Source organism: Apteryx mantelli, chromosome 14 (assembly GCF_036417845.1).
Source record: "Apteryx mantelli isolate bAptMan1 chromosome 14, bAptMan1.hap1, whole genome shotgun sequence".
In the NCBI taxonomy this organism is placed as follows: domain Eukaryota; kingdom Metazoa; phylum Chordata; class Aves; order Apterygiformes; family Apterygidae; genus Apteryx; species Apteryx mantelli.
In genome coordinates, this window is record NC_089991.1 from 21,125,081 (window position 1) to 21,148,963 (window position 23,883).

Consider the following 23,883-nt stretch of genomic DNA (forward strand, 5'->3'; position numbering starts at 1 on the left):
TGCATTCTCCCTCACTTCATCATACCTCCTCCACCCTCCTCACTCATCCCGATTTTCTTCCCAGTCAGGATCTGTTTTCCTTCCCCCTGTCTTTACATGTTCTCTCTACGCCCATGGCACAGGGTCTAGCAAGCTACACCAACTCCCTGATGAGGTGGTGGCAGCACGTTCCCTGCTGAGACGCTGAACACAAACTCCAGCATGGCATTTGAGACAGGTTTCTGCCAGAAGTGCTGAACAGCACAGCAATTACAAAGCCAAAATCTGGACCTGAAACCTTTTCTGGGGCTTTGTATCAAAACAGGGATTTCAGCTCCACTTTACTGGCCAAAAGCTAACTTGGAAAGTGCAATCCTGCCTACTTGACCACTCAGGGAGGATCAACATCATCTTTGTTCTTGCCTTATATGATGGCATGATAGTGTGAGCTGCTAAACAAATGCTGTGTCCCATACAAGGCGGCACGTGTTTGATTTAAGGAGGCATTGCCCACCAAGGCAACGTGAGTGCAACTCTACCAGCGCTGCCTGGGCAGCGACCCCCCAGGCAGACAGCTTAGAAAAGCCCAGGGTTCCTTCATCAGTATTGCATATACCAACTTCTTGAGCAAAATAAACCAGGGAATAAATAGACTGCTTTACTAGTATAAACACAACCAAGAGGGAAATAATAACAAGCAGAGTAAATAAGAATATATTATAGTTGAAAGTGTTAAACTAAAAATGAATTCACTAAAAATGAATTACGGATAAAAAATAAATAGAAGAAGAAACACTGTACTAGAACCCTGTTTTGGTTCATCCCTGAGCATTATGAGAGCTTCCCATGCCCAGTTCTCCTGTGATTTCAGTACTTGTGTTGAAGCCCCTTGCAAGCCCCCTGCTTGCTGCATGGTCCCACAAGATTCCCACAGCTCTCCCAGCTGCCCCTTTCAGCTTTTTTAAACAAGGTTCGTCACTGTTGCTTCATTCCCCTTTTTGATTGAATACAGCCATCATGGGTATTTTAATCTTCCTAACTTCTGCGGGAAGCCCCTACTCTCCATTGATACCATGCTGGCAGAAGTTTATTGCTACCTAGGAGTGCGCAGAGCTGAAAATTCTTTCAAAACTTCAGCCAAGCTTCTCAGGACTTCAGGACCAACCTGCGCTTCCAGACCTTGGCTACTGCAGCCATACTGGAAGCCAGCAGAGACCAAGCACTCACCTGCTCAGGCAAAGATCAGACTTCAGCACTTATTGGCCATCGCAGAAGACAAATCCCTCAGCCAAGGACTCATCCATCAGCTCCAGATGTTCCAGTAGCCAGAGTCCTTCAACTGATATTAGCCATCTGAGACCAGTGGTAGCCCCAAAACCCTCTCCTTCCGTAGAAGATGAACAATGGCCTCAGAAAAGTTTGTCTACAAAAGACCTGAGGTTCTTGGATGCTTGGAGGCTTTATAAACCTACAAAGGGTTAGATTATTTCAATGTGACCATGAACCACAGAAAGATAAGAGATCTAAAGGAAGGATGAGAGAAGTAGGAAACACTGCCTCAAGTCACCAAAAAGCAACTGCCTGCCCCAAAACCTGGCACAGCCTTGAATGACACTACATAAAAACAAGAAGTGAGAAAAGGAAAGAAACCCTTCAGCAAAGAACAAGGAAAGAACAAGAGGGAAGGCACAGGGCATTCCCCTTGGTATTGGTAGCACCTGCACAAACCTCAGCAGCATTTTTTTTTTCCAGATTTTATTTAAAGAGCAAGTGATGCCTCATGACAAGTTATATTTAGACACAGTTCTGTTTGTACCAGGATTTCTCTCCAGCCACAGGGACTGGCATCAAGCACAGGATGCCATCTCACCATCCTTACTTGAACAGGATTACTGTTTCCTATCTTGGCCAGTGCACAAAACACGGTCAGCAGGTCACGTACCAGGAGAATTGTGAAGTACTCATGGTAAAAACACATAGTGTTACCATAACACAGAAAGCGTTAGACTGAATCCTCATGGAGGAGGAGGTAACAGACGCAAGTCTCTACCATTTACAGTGATGCCTTACAAGCACTTACAGCCACAAAAACAGTCAAAAGCCAAGTTCTCATAGGTTTCTCTCAGACCTTACACAATCTGATTTCCACCAAAACTGCGACCCACTCTAGGCCAGCCAGCCAATATAAGAGGATATGGTATGGCTATCACTCACATCCAGCCAGTGCACTTTCCCAGCCCGGATGGCCAGGTATCCATTTGCAGCCAGCTTAAGTAGGCAAAGCTTTGGGCATAAATCCAGAACGAGACTCAAACTCGCATCTCTGAACGGAGGCCAGAAGGCTCTACCCACTGTTTACCACTCCCTTGCGAGGCTTCAGAAGCCTTTTAAAGCTGCTAATGAATTTACTACCCAATTTATTTTATTTTTTTTTCAGATCTCTGACTTATATGTATTTCAAAGAGAAATCAGTCACAGAACTGAAGAACTCCAAGGCATCCACACTGATTTCCTCAACAAATTCTGATTGTTTTTGAACAATGGAGAATTTTCCAAACAGTGAGAGAACAAAAATGACACTAGCTACCAGAAAATGAACTTCTACTCAAAGATAGCTCCAGACAACAATCTCGTTCTGCATCTGAAGTGATGCTCTGCGAACACCCAAACAAAGGAACTCATTTACAACATTCAGCAAAGAACTCCTTTAGCCCCATAAAAATCCCACCTTTGGGAGTACCATTATGATTTCCAGCGACCTCCCACTGATGTACAACAAACTTTTCAAGCATCTCTGTATGCGCTTGGTACTTGTCTACCCCAAGCTTGCTGGAAGAAAAGGAAAGTTAATGGCCACTAGTTTATTCCTAATTTGGGTGCAACAACACTGGATACAACAACATTACTTTTACTTCCCTGTGCTCTACCTACATGAGGAATGGCATACACCAGATCAAGCCACCAGAGACAGGTATTTCCAACCACGCAGCCTTCCCACGGAAGAAGTGGGCAGGGCACCTCATAACCAGTTCTTCAGTTTTGTAACCTGGGCAGGAACCCATCTCCATGAGCTGCAACGCATTAAGCAACAAGACAGCATTCAAAACCTTGGACCTTTGAAGCCCAGAGTTTCAAGTAGAATCTAATTCGTACAAAGCTTCCCCTGGAAATTTTGCATAGTATAACAGTCTATTTTGTAGGCAGGGAGAGATCAAGAAAATTAATTAAGTTAGAGTGAGAAATAACCTCCCCAAAAGTGAGTAACAGTACTAAAGCAGCTATCATGAACTGGCCAAACACATTTTAAGGGCTATCCATTTTCACTTTTACATTGTCTTGGAAAAGAAAATGGAGTGAATTTGTTCTGTATGCATATTGTCTACTATTTGTTATTGTCTATCTATTGAAGCTTACTTGAAAAACAAAATTTAATTAAAACCCACAGTACTGCATAGCCTGCCTTTGAAATATGCCCGCATTAGCAGATCATTACAGTAAATGAAATACAGCTTCATATCATATTTTTCAAACAACCTAAAACATTTACAAATTAAATAATACTCTCGCAGAGAGAAATTAAGAGACATGGTGTTTAGCAAGGGCAAAGAGATGTTTACAGATGCGGAGCCAGTGAGGCAGAGAGTTACGGGAAGGCTATTCCAGACAAAGTTGTTGTCAAGAGGGTTCTCCTAATCAGGAACTATGGGAAGAAACGGAGTACGCCAGTGCCAGACAAGCAGAAAGAGAAGCAGCCCCAAACCCCAAAGGAGGTCAGCATGAGTCCATACAGGGTTTGGCGTGCATTGGCACAGGCTGTTGAGGCCTGGGAGGTGCCCGTGCTTCTCTGCACGCATGGAAATCCAACACTAGAGTCGCAAGGAGCAGGAAGTCAGAGAGGTAAGAGAACGATGACAACGTAAGCAGCGGAAAGGGGAGGATTTGTTCCTCCAGCACTATTTACACGCTTCCTGTGTAGTGAAGTTAAAATGGCAAATACACATGCGAACAGCAGAAGACCAACACAAGACCAACTGGAGAACATGTGTAATTCAAGACAGTGAAGATGCAGTGCAAACTAGCTTAACAAATGGACCCGTACACAAAAACGCTCTTCCATCCACCAAATTTGTAGAAACCCAGCATCTCCGAGAACTCGTCGGAGAGTTCAAACTGGTCAGCATACAAAAATCACTGGGAAAGAGTGGGGATAGAGACAGAGGAAGTCAATGCAACGATGCAACTTTAGTGTCCTCTGGAAACCAGGCCTGAGCTGCATCAGGCATAGGCGAGGGAATGCTTGCAGCTGATTTGGACAGGTGAAAAATACAGTGCTCTCAGACTGAGAAAAAGGATGCCGAAAGGTGCTCTTGTGGCAGCATGAGAAATACACTATCAATATTTACACAGAGTAGAAAAGCAAAGGGAGCTTTGGTTTCTCAGGGTAAGTAAAAGCACAAACAGGTTAACAATGAGTCAGCCTGGGTCACAGCAGTAACATCTAACACTGAGCCGAGCAAAGGAGCATGTTCAAAAGCAAGCGAATATCACATGAGCCTTATAGCTCAGGCTTGAAGGGATCCAAGATCTGTCTTCTCCTTAATAGTACCTGGGGTGACGCCAAGCATTCTTCGACAAATTATTTACTCACTCACAGAAATCATTCTCCCTAAACCAGGGTAGCCTGTTACAGTGTCCTTCTTCGCACACGTCTGGAAAAAGCTGTGCCCTGCTGTTCCTAAGGCCCTATCTCCATGGTGATAAACTGGCTCGCAGTCAGAAGGAGCCTACGGAGATATCAACTTGAACAAGGAGGCAAATCTTCCCACATAAAAGCCTGAAGACGACAGCAGAGCTCTCACCAGCATTAACCCAGGATAAAGGCAGGCTGCATGTGCTGAGGAAGTACACGGTAATGGCAGACGGGGCTTTCACAAGAAAAAAGAGCATGCCAGCCAGAAGCGTGGGCCTGAAATGAAGACGACTACTTTGTGAGGGCACCTCCAGATCCATCTGACAGGCAGAGGGTAGAAGATTCACAGCTGCTGCCCATGCCAGGGATCAGCAACCAACACCTGAATTCCCCAGCTCCTGCTGAGTTCCTACCAGCAAGCTAAATCTCTTATTTAGAGGAAAAAAGTCCAGTCTGGTACATAATCATGGAGAACTGTCAACTTCTAGCTTATCCTGCACTCCCTCTGCGAGAAGAATCCTTCTCTGTGAACCACAGACTTCTCAAAAACTTTACAGTCGCAAAATTAAAACGAACAGCTGTGGCAAGCGGTGATCTATTATGCATCGCCTCATCAGCCTTGCAACAATAATGAGCCCGGAGGCCCCAAGACACTACCCAGCACAAAGCAAGGCTGGGCGAAAACCACCAGGATACATAAAATGCAGCCCAATGATCCTTCCTAAAGGAAAAACATGGTGGTAGAGATGTATGGGGAGCTGCATAAAGAGAGCTGATGCACAAAGCGTCCTTCCCACACTGGGGAAGAGACCCCACCAGAGATGATGAAGGTTCCTGCTGCTGAAGGCAAAGCAAGCGCAGAAATCTCGCGCCCAGGAACACGTGCAGTGGCACCCTGCGACACGGCGCTCTCCTATCTGCTAAGAGCCCCTGCTCGCTTCCCGCTCCGCAGGCTCACTCCTGAGCAACAATCAACGTCCGCTCGCCTGCACCCACGCACGTGCGCTTCTCCGTCAGCAGCAGCGCGGGACCTGAACGGCAGCGCTACCGCAGAGCTGCCCAGCTTTGTGCTTTTCAGGCTTTGTCTGAGGCTCCCTGACACTTAAAAGCAGCACAACTGACATGCGTAAAAGATAAAGATTGCTGAGCCTCCTGCAGCCTTCCCAAGGTGAAAGCAATCTCTGTGCACTGCAATCATCAGGCAGCAAAAGCACCTGCAAACCAAAGTGGTTATACCACAGTGCGAGTTTAAAAGAACTGGGCTTCGCATTTACAGGTATTTCAAGAAATCTGCTCGTCTCCAGTTTGCCAGTGTTGTTCTGCATCTTTGAACATATTGAGAATGAGTTTTTAACATTTGAAACGGACCATATTGTTTCCTCAAACAAACCAGGAGTAACAAAGAGAATGGGATGTCTAATATGGAGGAGGGGATGCAGCCAAAACATCTACAGAAGTGTCCATTTTAGACTTCCGTAGTTCAAGGTTAAACATTTCATTTGCACAAATTTCTGAGTCTGCCTTTCTCAAAAGCTGTGCCAGGTAATTAGAATCATTATAACTATTATTAGACCATAATATTATTATAGCATTTTTGCTACACTTGACATCTGTTGGCTGATAGATTTAACTGGTACATAAGAAATAATTATGCATAGATTTCTTGCAAATGAGCACCAACACAGAAGACATTAAAGTGTTCTATGTTGAAAAAGTTAATTTTATGGAGGCATGCTTGAAATAAAAATTCTAAAATTAACAGTTAAACCTTTAAAAACTCCTGTTAAAGAAACCATTGGGTTTTTAATAGGCAGCTGTTAAAAATCACGACTTTTCTTTAGAGGCTTAATGACAGATAGCTGGCTTAGTATCGCCTTCAGATCAACACATGCATCTTCTTCCCACCTATCCCAGCGATACAAAGGTTTCTGAAACACTTTCATGTTTCCTTTCCTCTCTATGCAGCAGATTTTTGAATTGGCAAAGAATCTGACTGTGCAGAGAACTAATATAATCAGGGCTCTTCTAACCTGCTCACTGAAAATCCCACAGAATCATCAACACGCACACATCTAGAATAAAATACAGCTTCTTTCATCCCACGAAGCCCAAAGAGCTTTACAAACTGAACTCGGGAAGTAATTTATCCATCACCAAGATTCAACCATACCCAGAGTGGAACACAACCTTTCTACCAACATTTAATTACAGCACGTAGCCCTCAGAGAGGAGAAGAATCCAATAAAAACCACAGAAATGGTTCAGGGAAGCAGAATTTTCTCCCTTCAAACTGAATTTTGGTCAGGGCATGCCACATCTGTATAAAAGTACTATTGGACTTTCCAAGAAAAATAAACCAGACCACAGAATCACCTCTCCCCACAAACGCTGCACCACAGCACACTCTGCACCCGCCACGAGCCAGGGAGCAATAGAAGGAGAACAAATAGGACACGGTTTCTCCAGCGCACTGACAATGTCCTTGAAGCGCAGCCTCAGCTGGGCCAGGTACCTCGAGTTATCAGTCTTGACAGATGGGAGAGATGAAAAGCACAGGGATCCTGTCATCCTTGAATTCAGTAGGGCCCAAATTCCACCCCACAGTTACACAGGCTTGACATGACGGACGCGCAAAGAAAGAAGACACAGTGGATGGAACTGCACTTCAGAAAAGGACTCGCCTCTTAAAATTCAAGGAGCTGAATGCAGCAGCTCAGGACTGACAAAACTTGAAGGTCGTCAGAGCTACTCATAGCTGGACAGTGGTGTTTTCTCTAGTTAAATGTATTTCAGTTAAAGCAATTCCTCCTCTTAAAGCTTAGTTTGCATTGGGAAAGTGATCAGCAGAGCTCTAGTGGAACAAGATATTCTGGAACTGCTCCCACAGGGAGACCCTATTTGGGCATAAAAATGATCGTAATTAATTATTCCAGAGCACCTCATTTTTATTGCAGAGTGGAGTAACCACCCAAGGAGCTTTTTTAGAATTGCTTGAGCAGAAAAATTTATTTTTACAACCTTAGTCACATACAGACAAGCCTAACTCCCACTGTGGACAGACTTGGGGAGAATCAAAAGGGAGTAGGACACCACGGACACAAATTCCCTCTATGCATGCCCCTGCAGAGTCGCACCAAAGCGCAAGAACACCACCAAAGCAGAGACACTTCGGCACCTTGTGTGCTGCGGCTGTAATGAAGCCTGTCTCAAAAGCTGTTCATTTCTCTCCCCCTCCCTTTCTTTGACCACCTCACAGCAGGACCCAAAAGCCAGAATCTGCCTGTTCCCCCAGGAGCCTGAGGAGCAGCATCCCACCCTGAAGGCTGCAACTGGCTCTCTGGAGCGACAGCGAAGGCTCAGAGCACAGCAGATACGGGCCAACTGCAGCGTTGATTCATCTCCTTGCAGCGCCGGTAGCCCCAGCCTAGTGCTGCTGCATGGCCCCCAGGAAGCACCACTCTTGGGGCAACTCGTGGTGGAGAGCAGGGCACAAGGAGGGCTGAGGTCCTGGAGGATTGCCTCTGAGTGAAACTAGCCCAGGAGAAGCTTCCTAGTGAGAAGCCCAGCTTGCAGAACACAACACCTGCTTGAATGAGATTCATGAAAGCTCTTTAAAACCAATCGAGCCTTCAGAAACAGGGCACAAGTCCTCCTCTGCAGAGATCTGCCCATCTCACCTCCAGACCAGCAGAGAGGAACAAGCCAGGCTTTTCACTGCATCCATCTGACACTCTCTAAAGCAAACTAGAGGAAATCAGAGTAGGGGAGCTCACCTTAATGAGGCACCGTGCTGGCTAGCAGAAAAACAAAGCAATTCCCCCTCACACCACCACCTGTTAGGAGTAGCTACCAATGATTCCCTGTCAAAAAAAGAAGAAAATTTCAAGTAGGGGCTCTGGAGGCTCTGACCAGGTCTGCCTCTATTCAACCTTTTCATTAATGGCCTGAACAACGAAAGAGAAAGTACTTTTATAAAACCTGCAACAATGCCCAGCAGTTAAGAGCTGGAAGCACTCTGGAGGTCAGGATCAGAATTGATAAACTGAAGAAAAGGTCCAAAAAAAAAAAAAACAAAAACAAAAAAAACCCCAAAACAAAACAAAAATCAATAAGAAGAAAAGCAATAAAGACAATGCAAAATACTACACTTAGAAAGGGCAAGAAAAAAGAAAATAAATCAAATGCACAGATACAGCATGGGGAGAAACTACCTAGACAGAATTAATGCTGAAGAAAATCAGCAACTGGAGCGGTCTAAGAATGAAATGTGTGTTAGCACTGTGACACCATTGCTCCAGCTGCAAAAAGCTAAACATCACTAAGGGATTTAATAACAGCTGTAAGACAAGAAAAGAAATCATTCCACTCTACTCGGCAGGGCAGAGCTGGAGGGCAACACGGAGTGCTGGGCACCAGCCCTCAAAAGGGCACAAACTGGCGAGCCTGGGGAACGAGAGGAGCAGGCAGCGGTGCAGAACAGGCAGCCCGTGAGAAGCTGCGGAAGGCTTTCTCCATCCCTGCTTCCCTCCAGACTCGTTAACAGCGCTCAGCATTTAACTGCTGTTTACAAGGACAACCGTCAACTCTTCTCCTTGTTCACTGAAGGCAAGAGCCAAAGCAGTCTGCTTAATTTGCTGCAGAGAAGAGGTAGATAAGGATGTCAGGCAGGCTACGGCCAGGGAGAGTGTGGGATCACCTTAATGGGAGGACAGAAGGCAACGAGCCAGGGCTAGCCCAAGACAAGTCTTATCAGCCTTTGTTGCCAAGGCCCATTTCTGCCCAGCCAGGCCTGCTGTGGGCTTTTCCTGCCTTCAGGAAACTACAGCAGTGCATCACAGCTGACCCCAAGCGTTACGGCTCAGGACCTGCCCCTGGAGACACAGGAGCAGCACTCCAGGAGCCCATGAAGGTGCCGAAACACGAACATGGGAGATCCTGTGCCTGCGATTTTGTCAAGGCCCTGAGAGAACTTTGCCACAGGTCTGCACAAGCATCCACCGCTGGGCAGTCTGAATCTGAATATACATCACCTGGCTTCAAAACAGGGGTACGAAGAAGCCTTTTCCAGCCCTGTATTTGATTTTAGCATCCTCCATCTGGCCACTCCTACACCACTAGAGCAGTGACTTTTCAGAGCTCAGTTAACAGCCTTCCCTTCCCCCAAGTACAATAGAGCTCCTTATTCTGCTGAAGGGGCGCCCACACACCACCACAGAACGAGCACGGCCACGCCAGCTTCGGTTCATATCTTCATTAGCTTTTACAAAGAAAACCCTTCAGCTCTGCTTGCCACCAAGCTATCTGGGCAGTGAAGAGTCTTCCCGCATGCTGCAAGGGGAGGGGACGCGGGCCTTATCTGCTGGTGGGGCAGGGTGAGATTTTTTCCACCTCTTTTATTCCCTAATAGCCCCACTGACGTGCGGAATAGACTAGAGCCTTTAAGGATCATCACCCCGTCCAGCAGGGAATCCTTTACTACTTCAGATAGAATAATCTGAGGTAAGGGTTACAAATGTGTTGTAAGGATGTAGGTGCTCCTTGGAACAAGGTGTTTCAAAGCCTGACAGAGCAGCTGTGCCCGAGGAGCTGACGTAACACGCGCACAGCTGCCCCAGCTGCACAAGCGCGGAACAGAACCTCGACTGACAGCTCTGCAACAAATCCTGGAAGCGGAGCAACATCTGCAAATCTTATGCAAAATTTGCGCTCAACTTCCAGGAACATTAGTGCATTTAGGATTTCATGCTGCCTTGAGAGGAATTTTTTTTTTTTTTAAATCAGAAATTTAGGAACGAGCTGCCTTTTGAACCACAGCCAGAAGAGACCTGACAAAACCCTTTGTGAGACACTCCATCTCTCTTCACATGGCTGTTTCCCAGAAGATCCCTAGTGTTGCGTCATTACTGATTTCAGGCGCTAAGAATATCTGCATGTTAATAATAAATAATAACCAGCTTTATATAGAACTTATCAACAAAACGCTTGACAAATCTTAACTGAAGCTCATTCACCTACTCCGAAAGTGAAAGTTAAACATTAGCTCTCAGAGGGGAAAACCGAGTGGTAAGACTGCTGAAGCAGGTTATGAAGGGCCACAGAGGGAGTCAGCAGCAGAGAGGACTAGCACATAGAAGATGTATGATCCCTGAATTTATCCCATTAATCCATCACCTTGCAAATTTCCAGGGTATAGTTCATGAGCTTTCAATCACACCTGCCCAGCTCAACCAACTCCGTATTTAAGTAGTCTTCAAATTCCTTGAGAGATAAGAGCAGCTAGAGAGAGGATGTGGGGGTGCTGGAGAGTTTTTTGTTTGTTTGTTTTTGGTTTAAGTGTTTTACTATTCACACTAAAGAATTTCTCAATAGCGAGAAGGAAGGTGGCAATAGCCATCTTTCATTTCTCTAGGGTATCGGGGCAGCTTTGCATGGTTAAGGGCTATTCTGACAACTCATCAGGAATTGCCAATTTCCAGCTTATTTCCACAAAAAAGAACGTATTTGTATGCCTTCAAATCTAGTAAATATAGGCCATCTAGTCATCAAATCTAGTAAATCAGGTCCTACAGAGCACAGACCCCAGGACCTTGCAGAAACCGTTCTCATTCCTGATAGCTGCACTTCTGCACTGAAGCACGTGGCAGCTGTGCTGCAGGAGTCTCTGGGACAGTCCTCTGAACGCTTCCACCCCAGAAGCACCTTGGAGGCTGCTGAAGAACACCAGGGTGGTCCAGACCGGTCATTTTAAAGCAAGGTTGGAAAAAAGAGGAGGAAAGAATGAAGAATGCTACTTCCAGAGCAAAAACGAATTCAAAAGGATCATATAGAGCAGAAACACAGTGGCACCATGTTCAGTAAAAGACAGGGTGCATCATCTGCTTCTAACACTTTAGAGGCTTATCTGCACTTAAAGGCTCTCCTACCACAGCTATGCACTGGAACAGCCTCCTAACAGACAGCTCTGTCAACAGGAATTGCTTTGCCTCTGCAGATTATCCTATTTTGGCAAGCAATTAAACCTATCAGTGAAGTCATACTTTCCACCTCTAAACCATATTTGTACCAAGCTAGCTTTATCAGCAAAACACTGAAAAATAAATAATGCACCACTAAGATATCATGTCAAAAAGACATGTTAGTGTAAACCTAGGGCATCTTGAGAGATGGCTGGTGTTGACTATTTGTGAAAGACGACTTCTAGTAAGAGTGTTAGACAACTACCGAAGTTAAATATTTTACGGCAATATTCTGTGTTTGTATACAAAAATCTCATTTCCTCAGTTTTCACCCTCTTGCTTTGTGCAACATGTAATTTCACCTATTCTCCAGTAAAAGGGCCATATGTAAGCTTGTACCAAAATAATTAAACTGTATTAACTCAGACTTCCAAGTTCTGAGTGGATAACCTGGAAATAAAAACCCATTTTATGGCCTTGAACGACATCAAAGGTGCTAGGGCTTGAGGTCACCAAGCCTGCTGTGGTGCTCTGGAGAGAACCCAAACTTCCTGTGTGTTGAACTTGTATTTAAAAGCCTTCAGTGCAAGGGATCCCGGTGTCCGCAGGCCTGCCAGTCCCATGCTTAACTCTCTTACAGGGACAGAGCGGCAAGCGAGCGATCCAGTCGGATTAATTTTGCGCATAGGCAAAGGAAGCCTTCCAGGCTGCTTAGCACCTAACGAACACCTCATGCGAGCAGAAAAAGAGATGGACAATAGCCTCCCCCCACCCCAGCAAGTTTTTTGGCCCCATCGCTGCCACGCACAAGCCACACACCACAGCCGACGCCGTGGCCTACGTGTTTTGGTCAAAAAGACGGAAAAAAAAAAAGAGGAAGTGGCCGCGCTTCTCTCCCCCTCCTCCCCAGGACGGGCTGCAAACGCCGACTGAACTCAGGGCAAGTTCCTTTACTCCCTCCCCGGTGCCAGCACCAGCGCCCAGCCCCGCACCCCACGGCGGCCCGCGGCAGGGCCCCGGCCCCACGCCGGGCCCCTCGCGCGAACGCGCCCGCCCGGCCCCGCCCCCGCCGCCCCCGGCAACGGGCGCAGCGCGTGCCGGGGAGGGGGGGGGCACGGCTGCGCGCGCTCTGCGTCACGCGGGGCTCGGCAGCGGCCCCCAGCCCCCGTGGGAGGGCACCGGCAGAGCCCACGCGCCGGCGGGCCGAGCCCCGCGGCCCCCCCGCACTCACCGCTCCTCACTGCGCACGCTCCGCTCGCCCCCTCCCCTGGCACCACCAAAACGCCCCCCTGCGCCAATCCGCGCTCGCCGCATCGCCGCGGCCCCGCCCCCGCGCCGGGCCCCGCCCCCGCGCCGGGCGGCCGTTGGGGCCGTTGGGGCGGGGCCGTTGGGGCCGTCCCGCCTGACGGGGGGCGGCGGGCGGTTAGCGGGCGGCCCGCGCCCCTCTGCGCCCCACAGCCCCGCACGGCAGGTGTCGAGCGAGAGGGCTATTTAGGGTGACAGGAGACACGGGCTGAGGGGGTGGCGATAGGACGCAGGCCTAAACATTTTGTGAAACAGCTCTTTGCAATCCCGTCACTACCTCCACTGAGGGAACGTAAATGCAGCCCCACACGCCATGGTCGCTTTGCTGGATTCCCAGTGAGGCAGCCTAGCAGGGTTTTCACCAGACAGAAAATCTCTCTTTCACAGCCCTGTTCCACCCAGGGCAGTGAGGAGTAGAAACCTTAAGGAGCTGCTTGAGCAATCAGCAGCAATTGGTCTCGCTGCTCCTTGGTATTCAAGAGACACCTTTGTTTTGGGCAAACGGCCTGTTCCTGACAACAAATATCAATTCCATTAAAGCAGTATCAGGCCAAAAAGAAACCCAATCAGACTGGAAATGATTGTCTAATTACATTTCAGTATTAATTGCAGGGAAATGGTTAAATAAATTACTTTTCCAAATGATGTCTGTGTTCTGGGGACAGGGTGGTGGCCTGGTGCCGCAGCTAGCTGCTTGCTGACAGATTTTTGCCTGTTGGTTTAGCACTCAGAGTTTTCCCCTTTCGCGGTGTCTGTGCTGATTCTAAACACTCAGAGTTTTGCTTTGGTCATCTTGCATCGTCCCACTGACTTATATTAGACCATAGAGATCACTCTTCTTTCGTCATCTTTGGGCACCAGCTGTGCAACAGCTCATCCTAAATCTGCTTAACCAGCAGAAGGGGAGGGAGGGAGGCAAATAAAAGACCTAGTATTTGCTCTTTGCAGACATCATTGCTTTGCCACGACATGGCAAGCATCGGTGAGCACAGTATTGCAGAGCACACTGCTGAAGGACAGCAAAAGGCATTACACATTAGCCTCTGTATGCTTATTGCTGTCAAAAAAGAAAGAAAGAAAGAAAAGGATTACAGGAGCAATTAGGAGCCAGAAAAACTCCTCCACGGCTGCTGACTTGCTTGAGCAGATCATTCTGGCATCATCTTGCAAAATAAGCAGGGCTGAGCTGGGGCATCAATCGGGAAGGAGAGGTACCACTGACCTCCGCAGCAGAGCGAAGGGCAGTGTTCAGAGTCAATGGCTTCTGCCACTGGATCGTGTCACAGGTTGACCCCTGGCCCCCCACATTTTCGGTCTCACAGAGATCATGTGTTCAGTGTCTCCCCAGGTTCAGAATAAACTGGGAAGCGGCTGTTGGCACCACCCGTGCTGAAGCTGTTGGACCTCTTACCCCAGGATGCTGTGGATGCTAACGGTTTACAGAGGCTCAAAAAGTGACCAGACAAATTCACAGGATAAAATTCTGCTGAGGGCATTTAAACATATGTTCAAACACAAGGCTACCACCTCCGTCTCAGGCAATCCTTCAGCTCAGATCACAGGAGGCTGGAGGATAGTCTGGGGAAGCATCACTGCATGTTTCTCTGGTTCTTACCTTCTTACCGACCGTGGCCGCACTCAGTGCAATGCTGGGCTAGCAGGACCTTTGGGCTGAGCTGGAGTGGCCCCAGGGTACTGGCTCAGCAGCCAGGCAGCGGTACGTGGGATGCTCTCCGGCTCCAAGTCACCTGGAGAAGTTACAGAGATCTGAGTCAGGATTGCTGGCCTCCACAAGGACCCTGCAGTGCTTTTCTTACGCTCAGGACATGGCTTCAGAGCTGCCTTGCCTGTGTTTCACCACTGTCCCCTTCACACAGCTCGCCGGGATCCTGGCAGTGGGATGCACTGCTAGGAGGGAAGTTGGAGGGGAACAGAGACAGCCACAATCCCCCAAACGCCAGCAATGCAGCCACAAAAGGGTGCAGGACCCGGTGCCCATGGTGGCCCTTCCCTCCCGTGCTAGCAGGGCTGCGGGGGGGCCTGGTACAGTGTAAATCCCGCTCTGTGGCAGGGGCCCGGGGCAGCAGGGATCTCAAGTCCCCTGCCATCCGCTGTGGTCGACGGGCTGCGGGGAAAGGAGGAGGTGACATTTGCACCTCTGTGCATCAGATGCAGCCAGCCTGGCCCATCATGTCTTGCCTGCCACCAGCTGCTTTCACCTCAAATCTGTCCCCATTATTTTTCACACTTTTTGAGGGCGATAGTGAAGTTTCAGGTAAATACAAGGGTGTTAATTCACAGTCTTGGCACCTAAGGTCCCCTGGACCGCACTGAAAAAGAGGTGAGAAAGTCAGTCCGGAAGGCACACGAACTGCTTCTCCTCCGCCTTCCCCAGACAGGGCCACGAAAGATGTGAGCCCGCAGCAGGCCTAAAGGTCCCTTCTGCCATGGGAACGCTGCTCCTAAGGTCACAGCAAGGCACTGACTCACGAGCGGTGGTAGATTAAAATCAGGTGGCCAAAGCATTTCCTGTCCCTCTCTTGGAGGGTGCCTGTGGGAAGAATCTGAGCCATGGATCTGATGCCAGCCAGCCCAAATCCTCCACGCACCAGGGTGTTCCCTTCCAGCGACAGGGAAACTGGAATACATGAGACAGCAGAAAAGCCACAGCCACGAGCTCCATAAACCCCTTCCCAGCCAGTGTCTGTGAGGAACTGTTGGCTGATTGAGGCCACAGGAAAGTACTGCACACCAGGAAACATTCAAAGATGCCCTCCCAGTCCCAAAATTACTACTGCAACACTGATAATGTCTGCAGCTTGACTGTGTGCTTAATACCTGGCTGTGGGAATTATTCAATGAAGGATGCACAATACCACTGCAACAACAACAAGCAACAACTGACTGGACATCTTGCTGTGATGTGGTGTGATGGGAATCATCAGGTGCTTCACAGGGGAAGCTGTGCGCTTTGTCTTTTGGGCTGATGGCAGCTGGACTTGTCTGAAGGGTGCAAGAGTCACCCATGCACCATGCTTTGCTCCTGGCACCCACAAAGACCCAGGAAGAAAGGAAGCCATTATTTTCTCCACTGCAGCCTTTCTTATTCCATGTCTTCCCCACAGCCCAAGCACTGAATTCTTGAGCTGAGCTGCTGACTTGCATCTAGCAGTTGTAATTTGTTTTATTTTCACAGTGTTGTTCATGCAGGGTCTTCATGAAAGAGGCTGGATTTGCAGCATTAGTGTCTCAGACATCAGCACCACCATCAGTACCACCCAGCTCTCCAAGACCTTCTTGCCACTTTGGCCTTTGGGAGGGCTCTTTTCTTCTTTGTTACATAAGGTGCATAAGCCAACAGAGATCTGAGGGGAAAGCAGTGCCTTCCAGAGCCAAGACTGTTACATTTTCTGGCACCCTTATTATATCAGCACAGTAAAAGTAAGGACAGAATGGATTCAGGCAGAAGAGAGGTGAGAAAGCTGCATGAGGGATTTATGAGCAAGCTTTACCAAGGAATAAGCTTCAGAGTTGCCACTAAACACCAAAACGGCCGGCAGCAAGGCTGAGATGCTTTGGCAAGTGCACTGTAGGCAGGATTCCAGTCCTCATTATTTTCTCTCAAACCTCCTGTGTTTTGTGCCTCCAGTTCCTGGAGTCAGGTGATGGATTGTATTAAAATCTCAACTTTCATTTAAAGAAAATGGAATGTTTTCAATCTTTCTTGGTTGGATATAAACACCTCAAAATCAGAATCCTGAAGGCTCAAAACGCAGAAAGGACATAAAAAGAGCTCCACAGATTTATCGGGTTTTAATGCCATGATTTTTCAGGCAGCTGCATGATTGCTGGCAGGACATAACTCCTGATTTTCAAATGCTCAGGGCTGAAAATACTGCAATACTCAAGCCTTTTCCCCCTGTTCACTTTGACACTCTTGGCCCCCTTGGCTCGTCAGAGCTGGGAGCTCAGGACGGGGCTGTTGTTCTACATTGGCAGTGGCACATCTGAGAACCAGGGCTGAGAAAGAGTCAAGCCCTCTCTTTTAGGCACGACAGAAGGAGCAATAAAACCCCTTCATGCAACCAAGCCCTCAAGCAGATGGTGCTGGCAGGCTCCTCGTGGCCCTGGGCTACCCAGCAGGGCAGAGCTGGCCTGTCCCTTTCTGCTTACAGGCCCAAGACCTGGGATGCCACTTGCAGATGTGGAAGCAGAGAGCCTCACGGAAGCAGTCACAAGCAGGACCCCTGTGGAAAGCAAGGGGAAAGGGAGTTCATGGCACTGCATTTGCTAGCATGGCAAACTGAGGGTTTCTGAGCAAGGCAAACGGGACTCAAGGCACACTCTTGGTGTAAGTAAACCTGATCACACCGCAGATGTACATGCCTTGCCTCTCTGATTTCTCAGCCAAAAGCAAATAGCCCTACAAGGCGCCAGATGTTGACTCAGGCACAAGAAGAGGTTCTCTGCAGTGTCTTACACGTTTTGCAGCCTAGTTGCGATGCAGCAGTGCTCTGCCACTCTGTCCTTGCAGCTTGCAGAGGAGCTGTGAGCTTCTGCTTTCTTGACAGTTGTTCTCATTGACCTGGAGACATCTTCCCTCCTGTGAGGTGCTGGATCTCAAGCTAGTTTGGCTGCTAACCCTTTTCATGATGGCTGACCAGATTCTTCCATGCCTGTTGGAGACACTTTGTACTGGACAGGTAGCATGACACAGCTCGATCTGGTGGCAAAACATGGGATCTGACACTCTCTCATCCCTCCTGTGCAGCTCCAGGGAATGCTGTTCCCCATCCTTGGGCAGGAGAGAGCCTTGGCCAGAGGAAATAATCGCTCTGTTGCAGATGGGAGATAAAAAGTAAAATTTGGGCAGCAGGTGTTGCAGGAACATCAGCAGGAGATGAAGAGCTTCTTTGCATAGACTCAGCTCTTAGCTCTCCTATTTATTGGGGTTTTCCTGGAAATCTTTTAGAGCATTAAGAATAATAAAGTTCTCCTGCTCCCCAGCAGGGACAGGTCTGGCATAAAACATGAATCCAAATATCCCTGAGCTTTCAGGGAAGGGAAGGTGCTGCAGTGATGGCTGCCCTGGGGGTGTCTGAGCTCAGCTTTTGGGTCTGGCCCCTGTAGAAGGAGCCCAACCACAACTGTCAAGCCCTGTCCCTCCCCGGGGTACCAGGCCTAACCCTGCAGATCATCCCAGCCACCCCTGCAGACCTGCAACCTGTTCTGGGGCTGTGGGGCCGGACTCTGTGCATGTGTGTGGCTCTGTGCCCAGAGCATTGCTCTTTGCTGGGGCCTCCTCCCAGAACTGCTGGTTTAAAATCTGGATCTTCCAAATACCATCAGTTAAAATGGTCAGCAGTCATTCACCGGGATGACACACACTGTCAAAGCCATCAGATATTTCTTAAGACCAAATTCCATCTTCATCAATTCCATCTGCCACAAGGAGCACCATCAACAAGTGACATATTCTCCAGGGAGACATTGCCATCTCTGTTTGCCAGACTTGGCCACTTAAGAGCTCTGCTCTTTCCCCAACCGCTCCGCCTCACCCCTGTCCATCCTGCCCAGGCTTTGATGGAGAGTTCAGGCCCACACTGTGCTCCCTCTGCTCCCCTGGCACCATGGGAGAGACAAGGACATCCAGGCCAGATGTCCAAGAGCAGAGCTTTGCTTTGGGTTGGTAGCTGCAGGAAAAGGTTTGTGTTCAAAAATATGAAATCCAGCATCCAGTAAACGACTGCTAGGATCAGGGGTTCGTCTGATTTCCTTCCCCTTGAGGAGGGAGCCTGGTCCTGGAGGAGGCTGTTCCTTCCCATCGGGTGGCGGAGCAGGGCTGTGCCCGTTCTGTGGCACAGGCCAAGGCATGCAGAGCAGGGCAGCAGAGCAATGTCGGCAGCAGTAGGATGCCGGGGTGATGCTGCAGGCAGGCGTTCGCCCAAGAAACATTTCCCTCTCCCCAGGAAGCTCCTGCGGCAGTGTGGTGGGCTGTGCGGACCCCTGGGCTTGTTCCCCTCACTGGAGAGGAGCGTTACTGCATTCTCTGGCAACACCAGCCTAGTCCCACTGTCTGGAAATCACTCCCTCGTGAAAGAGATTAAAAAATATGCTCCGCACTGTATTATTTTTTGCATTTTGTGATCAAGCTCTTCAACAATATTGGTTTGATCTGGTGGGACAGAGTTTTTCCAAAGGTATTGAAGAAGATGAGTGTGCAATAGTAATTTAGGTCGGGAGTAATTTTTCATCAATGTACTTAAAGACAATCACAGCACTAGGAGGGAGGCCTAATTGTGGAGTAGTGTAATTAGTTTTTATGTCACTGCAATTATTCTGTTGGCTACATATAAAGAACATGGCAAAATGCAACACTTAATTTTAAATCAAGACTTGATTCTCTTTTAGTAGGTAATTGATGTTGATCACATCACTTAACAGTGACTGTAAAATGTGCTATTTAGATTGTAAAAGGATGGAGAAAGGGACTAACCAGATAGGTAATTGATGGATCACGGGCTGGATTGGCAGGAGGCAGCGTTAATCCATCAGACGTCCGTTGTCTCTGTTTCCAGGCGCTTTGGGGGCAATGTTAGTGGCCCCGAGTGCTAACGGATGCAGAGCCGCTGATCCATGCAGCCCCAGCATCACACGCCGCGGTGAGCAGCCACTCTGCCCCTGCCAGGAGGATCAACGGACAAATTTGCATTTAACGCAATTGATTCCTTGTGTTTAAAACCCTTCTTTTAAGGGCAAGCTTTGATCTCTGCTGCTTGGTGCTGGAGGAAGAGCTGCTCCTTCATCACCTTCACCCTGGAGCTTACTGCTTTCTTCGACGCCTGGGCTCGGGGCGGATAAGTGCAGGATTCACAGTGCTGGGGGGTCGTTACAGCTCAGCACCGCTTTGTGCCCCCAGGCAGCGTGGAAAGCTTGGTTCCCCACTTAAAATAATGGTATAAAACTTCACCTACTCAGCACCCGCCCCCATCAATAGCTTAATAGCAGCATAGGCCAAGGCTGGTGATAAAATCCCCAGTGCTGGCACCACTGCACGATTTACGGTTGCACCCTGCGTTTCACTTTGCATTTTGGGCAAAAGTGACAAGAAATTCTCCACAAAAGCCTCGGTGGAAATTGAAACAATTCCCATAAAAGCTGCATAAGGCCTGGAAGTGGCTCAGTGCCATAACTCATTTCAGGGTCGCTCACAAGAGCGGCTTTCTTTGGCAATACCCTCCAACGGGGGAATATCAGAGGCACTTTTCAGCTTGTTTCACGGGACTCAGCCACGTTCCCTGCGTGTCCCGGTGTCACCCCCTCCCATTTTGCGTGGGCTGCAAGGAGAGCAGCCACGTTCCTCCCAGAGCAAGCTCTGCGGCTCGGGGCTTTGCCTCTTCCAGACAACTCACGAGAAGAGAAGTCAAGTCAATAAAACTTTTCCTTGCCTTTACAAGCAGCTGTAATTACTTGATTTTGATGAATATTTGCAAGCGGTTTCATCGATTGCACGAGGGCGAAGTGCTACCCCCTCTCCGGTCTGCTCCACACTGCAGCAGGGTGAGCCCATGCCGCTGGCCAAGCTGCAGCAGCACCTCAGGACCAACCCAGCATCCTCCGCATCACATATCCAGCTCCCCCATCGACCGAGACACTGCAATTTGCCCTGAATTTGGTCTGAAATGGAAGTATTCAGCTGGTTCTGGATTCCCCAGACACTTAATTAGATACTCAATTTAATTCCAGAAGCAAAACAAAAATAATCGGTTAAGAAACACTTAGTGGTAGTAGGTAGCTGGTCTTTTTTTTCCTGCTAAAGTACTTGCAAGTAGTTTTTCTTGTGAGGAGACCAAGAGGAAATCCATGCACAGCGAGGACAGGTGCGTGCCCTTGCGTTTGAAGCACAGCTACATGCAGCTGATGTGCACCAAGGAAGAGAATGGCTTTGTGTCCGTTTTACGTCCGAAATTATCAATGAAATGATTTTTGCCCGGGGTCAGAATTAGTATGGTTGTGCAGGGAAAGACAGGTGGGCTTCTGGGATGGTGGGACCAGGTCTGGTGTCCCCACATCCTGCTAAATTTTGCTCGCTGGCTCGGCACCCACGCCCGGGCTGCCCGCCCTCCGTGATCTCCCTGCCACGTCTACAGCACTCATGTTGTCCTCGCTAGGAGGACTTCAGTTCTCCTGGAAAGATGCAAGGAGAGGCCACTCTTCAGTGACGGGAGCCTTTTGCACAGAGAAGAGGTTGCCGACCTTTCCGAAGGTCTGCCCTGATCTTTGCTGGAGGTTCGATCCCCAGCCAAACTCCTTGGACCGCCGAGTGCCGGGGTATAAATCACCTCTGAGTGCGCGGGGTGTCTGGTTGTCCCAGCACAGCGAGCAAGCAGTGCTTCGCTCTGATCCGTGAGGCTGCGGCAAGCGGGAGAGCAGAGCCACGTGGTGTGAAACGTGTTGCTCTGCCAGATAATAAGCAAACTCCACAAGCTTAAGGCAATTCGTTAGTTCAAATTTCCAGGTGTCAGGTTGGAGGTTTCAGTGCAAACTTGCACCAAAATAAATGGATTTGTGGCCAGCCTCCGGAGAGCCTTTCCCAGGAGAAGCTCTCTATCTGAGGGGAGGCTCAGAGCAAAGCACAGATGTTTCGGCACATTCTGGCTTCAGCAATGTCCTGCAAGTCCTTTCACCTTCCCGCCTCCCTTCCCCTCAGCCTTTTCTGTCCTGCTCTAGCTCAAAAAATTAGATTAAATTCAGGTTCAAGCCGCTGTAATTCTTTAATGACCTGCGACTCCAGAACAGCTTGATGAATTGCCTTCCCAGCTTCCCGTGACCGATCTCTTTGCTGTCAGAGCAGATCTGGCGATGTCCAGCCACGCTGAGATGATGAAATACATCTTCACAAAGAAGCGAGTTGTGACCCCGTCTGAGCGCAGAACTGACTGTTTTCGTAGCATAGATGCATCCAGAGAGGGCTAAGGGGAGATGAACACCAAGACCTAGTGGCATCCCAGCTACAGCAAAAGCAAGTTTGGGGGCAGTCGCAGCTCTTCATGCTGGGGTGACTGTGTCCCACTGGAGCAGCACTTGTCCCGAGGCATCACCCCCTTTTTTGTGCTGAATCTCCATTTTCGGAGGTTTTTGGTGCAATTCCCGCCAGGCTTCAGGTCCCGGGGAGAGCAGGAGGCACCACCAGGGCTCAGCTCTCCCCCATGGGCCCTTTTGGGTGCCCGGGGGCTGCGCATGGCTGGAAATGTGGCCCGTGGCCAGGGCACTGGTCCTCGCGGCCCCAGCAGGGCGACCGCCGCAGCGCTGCCGCTCTCCGGGGCCCCACGGCGTGGGCGCAGGCTGCTGCGGCGAGGCTGCTTGCTCGCTGTATGCGGGCTCGGGAGCATTGCTAGAGCCCAGCAGTGCTAGATGAGTTCAGCTTTTCATTATGGGTGATTACAGTGTTATTCATCACAGTAAAGCGGTTAGCCATACGCAGGCTGCGCACCGCACGCCAGGGCTTCCCTCGCTCGCTGCCATTTGATATCAATTTTTGATTAAATTAGATTGCGCAGCAAAGGTGATCAATTCAAAGCCGATTTCCTACAAAGCCATACACAAATGATTTATAAAGGGAGAGATGAATAAAGGCTGTAACAAGAGGAAAGGGAGCTGGCAGCTCCAGTGCGGAGAGAACATAAAGCTTTTGCATAAAGCAGCCGATTTTGCTGGAAATCGGATTGGGGTTGCACGGGCTGAAGCCCTGCTGCTGCAGGGTCAGGTCTTTCCAGCACCCCTTTGCAGAAGCAGGCCCCAGTAGTGACTCCAGGAGGAGCCTTTCCAGGTGTCCAGACAGGCATTTTAGTCAAAATAGAGGAGCTGGTCACCAGGGAGGTGTCCCCAGGCTGGTGGGGGTCCCCGGCAGGCGTGGGATGGGTTGCTGCGTGGGCAGCAGAGGCAGCGAGCTGCCCCCAGCAGGGCCCCTGACAGTGCATCCCTGCTGTGCTGGAGGCAGCCGGGAGGCAGCATCCCAGGTGGGAGGGGAAAGCCTGCCTTTGGCTGGGAAAAAAGCGTGGCCTGGGGTGAAGATACTGCAGAGCGAACCTCCTGGTAAGGCAGAGCTGCCAGGCCAGCCGCCCTGCCGCAATACTCTGGGAAGGACCGGGCGAGCGGGGCAGGAGCATGGCCCTTCCCCTCTGCACTGCAAGGTGCCAGGGCCAAAAGCACCGTCCTCATCCTCCAGGCAGGCCAGAGAGGGCTTCAGCCGGGGCCCCGTGGCAGGAGGGCACCCCGGACCTCCTGGTGGAGCCTGGTTTAGCAGGGGGTGCACCGCGGGCCGGTGTGGCTAGAGCTTTCCTCCCTGGGGGAGATGTGGCCACCTCATGCTGCAGCGTGCCCAAAAAGCAGGAGCGGGATAGGGTGCCAGAGCAGGATGGGGTGTCTGAAGAGTACAGGTTGTCCAAAGGAGATGGGGTGCCCAAGGAGGACAGGTGCTGTAGTGGGATGGGGTGCCTGAGAAGCATGGGGTGCTGGAGCAGGATGGGGTGCTGTAGTGGCATGAGGTGTCTAAGGTGGATGGGGTGCTGAAGTGGAATGGGGTGTCCAAAGGAGATGGGTTCTTGTGCAGGATGGGGTGCCCGAAAGAGATGGGTGCTGGTGCAGAATGGTGTGCTGGTGCATGATGGGGTGCTGGAGTGGGACAGGATGTCTGAACAGGATGGATGCTGTAGTGGGATGGGATGCCTGAGAAGCATGGGGTGCTGGTGCAGGATGGGGTGCCAGTGCAGGATGGGGTGTCCAAAGGGGATGGGTGCCGGTGCAGGATGGGGTGCTGGATCAGGGCTGTGCAGGCAGTGCTGGGGCAGGCAACTCTGCCTGTCATCTCCTCCATGCCCACCATCAGCCTCCAGCCTCCTCCCCGGGGACGCACAGGCCCCACACGGAGATATTTGGTCCCTGCTGTGCCCC

General features: G+C 49.6%; 1 protein-coding gene across 2 annotated transcripts in view; it reads right to left on the reverse strand.

Moving 5' to 3' along the window:
* The window catches only part of SIL1 (SIL1 nucleotide exchange factor), a 115,367-nt gene extending 100,814 nt beyond the window's left edge, over positions 1 to 14,553 (reverse strand). The window contains exon 1 of one of the 2 annotated variants that reach the window (XM_067304787.1): positions 14,546 to 14,553. The gene's annotated coding sequence lies outside the window, so the exon portion shown is untranslated. Of the gene's footprint in view, positions 1 to 12,856; positions 12,906 to 14,545 lie in introns of those variants that run through there. The other variant, XM_067304786.1, reaches the window with a different exon arrangement.
* Positions 14,554 to 23,883: the final 9,330 nt, after the last annotated feature.